The following is a 5,317-nucleotide window of genomic DNA, read 5'->3' on the forward strand; positions in this document are numbered from 1 at the left end:
TAATACATCAGTAAATTTAATTCAAGATATCCTTCCATGCAAAATATACTAAATATCTGATATTTTGGAGACTTTTATAGATTTCAGTGATTTATTTTGTGCTGACATAAGATATTCAATGCATAAATTCATGAGAATGAAACATGTGCTGTGAATATAATGCTCCAAAATTACAAGGGATTTTAGAGTACAGAAATACGGTCTCTTCATTAGCTCAAGGTCTCATATTAGGAATAGCCAAACTGTCTCCAAGCCAGGGTTTTAAACCCTGGCTGTATGCTAGACATTTTAGAATTTTAAAGTACCTAATACCTCCTTCCAGACTGCAACATAGAGCAATTACATGAAAATCTATGGAATTGGATTTTAAGCATGATCATATATGTATTTTATTTTTTTTTATTTTTTTATTTTTTTTTCATTTTATTTATTTTTTCAGTGTAACATTATTCATTCTTTTTGCACAACACCCAGTGCTCCATGCAAAACGTGCCCTCCCCATTACCCACCACCTGTTCCCCCAACCTCCCAGTTGCATTTCTGTACACCAACAACAAGACTGAAGAAAGAGAAATTAAGGAGTCAATCCCATTTACAATTGTACCCAAAACTATAAGATACCTAGGAATAAACCTAACCAAAGAGACTAAGAATCTATACACAGAAAATTATAAAGTACTCATGAAAGAAATTGAGGAAGACACAAAAAAATGGAAAAATGTTCCATGCTCCTGGATTGGAAGAATAAATATTGTGAAAATGTCTATGCTACCTAAAGCAATCTACACATTTAATGCAATCCCTATCAAAATCCCATCCATTTTTTTCAAAGAAATGGAACAAATAATCCTAAAATTTATATGGAACCAGAAAAGACCTCGAATAGCCAAAGGAATATTGAAGAACAAAGCCAAAGTTGGTGACATCACAATTCCGGACTTCAAGCTCTATTACAAAGCTGTCATCATCAAGACAGCATGGTACTGGCACAAAAACAGACACATAGATCAGTGGAACAGAATAGAGAGCCCAGAAATAGACCCTCAACTCTATGGTCAACTAATCTTCGACAAAGCAGGAAAGAATGTCCAATGGAAAAAAGACAGCCTCTTCAATATATGTATTTTAAGTACTTTAGGTGCAACCTGGATGGCAAAGCGCTCATCTGTACAATGGGCTGATTTGCCTTCACATGAAGCAGCATTCCCCGTGGAGGACAGTTTTGTCCCTCTTAAGATATTTGGCAAAATCTGAAAACATTTTTGGCTGTCACAGTTTAGGAGTATTGTTGAGAAATTCTGAGATAGGAGTCACTAATGACTAGTTTGCTGGGAGACCAAAACCCAAATCCATGCATCTCAGATCATTTTTAAAGTGCCTTCTATTTATCTTCTAATTCTGCAACCTGCAAGCAAAAATGGGGAAAAGGGACATTTTCTCTTTCTTCTCAACTTTAGTTTTCTTCTTCTACTGTTTATCTTCCCTACTGCTAGCCAGTTTGAAAGTGGACAGATAGCATAAAAGCTCAGGCAATTCCTTCTTCTCTCAATCCCTCCTTTTCTCCCTCTCTTGTACCTGCCTTCCTTCCTTTCGACCCTCCCTCTTCCCTCCCTCCTTCCCTCCTTCCTTTTCCTTTTTTCCTTCCTTTCTTCCTTTGTTTTTGCATATTTAACCCTTTCATATGTTGCCAAAGCAACTATATTGTTAAGTAATAACTATATTTTAAAGAAAGGAACCTATCAGACCAATGGACCATGGCAGAGACCGCTGAATCTATACTGTACAATTGATCACCTGACCCATATATCCTTATGGTAATGTCTCATAGGTGGTCAAGGAAAGAATAATCTTTCATAAGAAAGACCATTTTGATACTGCAATAAAAAGTCACCTAAATTATAAAAAAATAATGTGCTTTTATTTACATAATAAATTTATCAGAAAGGGATAAATTACAAGATTCTACTGTGAGGCAGCCTGAGGTGGGAGATGATAGAAGCTGGTTTGAGATAACATATTGGAGTTTGAAAGAGGATGAGGTTAGAGAGATATAGTCATCCTTTACTTGGTGAGAAAGAATTGAGCTCTCTGAATGTCTTGAATGAAGATGGTATAAAGAAGGGCAGAAAGTTTGAGAATATAACTATGGTGAGGGACAATTTTTATGTTAAAAAACTGAACATTAGGTCCATACACAAAGGACAAAGTGCAGATCAAAGGTTTTACAATTATCTGATGTTTTGATTAATACATAGTAGTTAAGCCAAATGAATGTATTTCTTCTATCATCAGAGATTTTTTTTGCAGGGGGGGCGGGACGGTAAGGGTAGCTTAAATTATTTAGTTCCTATTTTATTCCTATTATAGGATAGTTGCATTTCTAAAACCTGAGAGATTTTTTTCTTCTTCAGGAGGGATTGTTCCATAAATTGGTATTGATTTGGTGCGTCCACGGAGTAGCCGAGTTCGTGATCTTCCTGTGTCACCATCTGGACCAGAGCTCTCGAAAGCTCCAGTGTTCTTTTGCATAAACTAATGATTCCAGCTTCCTTTAATTAAGGGAATTGTAGATTTGACATTCACAGTATTCATTGGAAACTGTAGAAAATTCATCATTCCAGAAATGTTATGAAGACCCATAGTTGGACAGGGATGAAGCAAAGTCCAGGACTGGCACCAAGATTTACAGGCATTCAGCTATCTGTAGGCTTACACCTCATCAGGAACACATTTTCATTGGTCTGTGTTGCTTGTATACTTGGGCTACAATTTTTTCTTAAATATCTTTGTTTCTGCATAATGATTGCTTGATTCTCATGACTATGCTTTTGCCTTGGTGTTCTGGTCCAAACTCTTTCCTGAAGCTGGAGACCAGTCCTGACCTCCAAGCCCCAAATAGCCTTTGCCAGTCCCTTGCTCCAATACCACAGTTCTGGTTCTCAAAACAACCAGCTGGCTAGAGCAAGGTAAATGCAATGATCGCTAGTAATGAACTCAAGCTCTTCAAGTGAGTGAGTGAGTTAGTGAGTTAGTGAGTTAGTAAGTGAGTAAGGGAAAACTCAACATGAAAGAAAACATTTGGTAGAGTTGACAGTGATTCTTGACCCAAAACTATGTCTTTTCTAGATCATAAGAGAACAAGTCAGTTTTCATCATTTTGATCCTGCATGCAAAAAACAGAAATGAAGTATTTGCAGTGATGTCAGCTGGCTTTGAAATCAGCAGACCTTGGCTCACACCATTCACCAAATTGGCACATTTATTGGAAATGATGTTCAAAGCAGCTTATAGTAGGAATGGGAAAAGCAGCTTTTGCTTCTCTGCAAAAAAATATACAACAGCACTTCCTTTGGAATTCACATTCATGCTTGACATTCTAAGCATGGAAATGTGCAGAAAGATGAAGGCATCCTATATTCAAATTTAATTAATTAATTAAGTTTTGGGCCATGAAACTATCTGTAACAGCAGGTGCTGATTGATCTAATGACAAGTGTACTTATGTTTACCCATGGAGTGTCCAGTTTTTCACTGTGAAGTACTTCTGTATAAAGACTCAAGTTAAATTAAATTAAATCCATACATTTTAGGGTTTGAAGGTGGTTTACTAATAAGATACTGGCAAAGTACATATAAAGCAACCTGCAAAGAGGTTGGTCTTTGGTGCAGGGGCTCTCCCGTCCAACCGTTTACTCTCTTCAATCGTCACTAGTCCAGATCTTGCAGAGATTCCTGTAGTGCTGACCAGTTAAAAATCATGGTCTAAAGCTCTTTTCCATCTTGCGAGATGGTAAGTGAAAAAGTTGAGATGTCAGATATTGATAAGAAGAAACCTGAAGCCAAGATAACTGATGCTGGTGGCAAGGTTGAGAAGAGTAACCTCAACTGTACAATGCAGAAGATGGGGAAAACCCATGGCAGCCGAAACCATGTCCTAGTCAGAAGGAAGTGGAAGATATTCCTGATTGGCCTTGTATTCCACAGAGGCCTTGTAAAAGAGGAAATACTGAGCAGCTAAAATCAAGGTTGAAAAGCAAAAGGAGAAGATTCCTGGCTACTGTCAGGAAATCGGTTATTGGTTACAAGAATGGTGGTACCCAAGTGGTTATTTTTGGAAAATTTCTGGGTATTATCCTACTGAAGGGGAGCCTCAGAAGCTGTTGAGCCATGGTGCGGTGGGGGGCAGGGGGGGTGTAAGTCAGCATGTGAGTCAACTGTGAGCTAGCGTCACTCCTGGCACCATCTTGATCATCCTCACTGGGAGCCAAAGAGGCAAGAAGGTGCATTTCCTGAAGCAGCTGAACAGTGGCTTGCTACTTGCAACTGGATCTCTGGCCCTCAACTGAGTTCCTCTGTGTAGAACACACCAGAAATCTGTGACTTCCACTTGCACCAAAATCGATATCAGATATTAAAATCTCGAAACATTTCACCAATACTTACTTCAAGAAGAAGAAGCTGAGTACACTGAGATGTCAGGAAGATGAGGTCTTTGTCACAGGGAAAGAGAGAGAGATTACAGAGCCATACAAAGTTAATCAGAAAGCTGTGAACTTGAAATTCATCCCACAATCCAAGTTGTTCCTCAGCTTCAGTGTTACCCCCCACTCTGTGATTTCTCTCACAAATGGAGTTTATCCTTCACAAGTTGGTGTTCTAAATAAAGGATCCATTAGAAACAAAAAGCATGGTCTCAAGAAAAAGAAAAGACAGGAAAGGGAAGGGAAGGGACTAGAAGGGAAGGGGAACAAAAAACACATACGGGCATTAGAACAGCAAAATTCTAGAGATACTCCTTCTATAGTCATTCTCAAAAAATATGTATATATTTAAAGATGAGAATTCCAAGTTAATAATATGGGGACAAACTTCAGGGGAAAAAAGAGCCAGTTCACAACACCACCATATCCCTTATGTATTTAGTGTTCAATGTTGGAAAGAGAATTTCATATACTTTACTATAGTCTTTAACATGCAATTAAGAGAATAATTAAGCAGTACAGAAACTATGCTTGCGGGCCACATTCATCATATTTAAAACTGTTGTATAATTTCATAATTTGATACATTTCTCTTGGGATCCTAACATTTGACAAAAATGTCATTTACCAGAGAATCTTGCACAGTATTTATTGTCTCTAGAGATGTTGGTTAATAATCAAGTTATATTTAAAGACGATTTGATCTCATACTTCTGCGGGTAAACTCTAAGAGCTATCATGGCTTATGCCTAACATTTCTCTATGAGTACATGTTAAAGAAGGGAACAAGTACAAACAGGGTTATGTTCAGAAAAAATAAGCACAAGGTAAATCAC

At 37.7% G+C, this 5,317-nt stretch overlaps 1 pseudogene; it reads left to right on the plus strand.

Annotated features, from left to right (window-relative positions):
• The first annotated feature begins 3,787 nt into the window (after nt 1–3,787).
• Nucleotides 3,788–4,833, plus strand: LOC123936895 (annotated as a pseudogene).
• The last annotated feature ends 484 nt before the right edge of the window (nt 4,834–5,317 follow it).

The sequence above is a fragment of the Meles meles genome, chromosome 2 (assembly GCF_922984935.1).
Source record: "Meles meles chromosome 2, mMelMel3.1 paternal haplotype, whole genome shotgun sequence".
In the NCBI taxonomy this organism is placed as follows: domain Eukaryota; kingdom Metazoa; phylum Chordata; class Mammalia; order Carnivora; family Mustelidae; genus Meles; species Meles meles.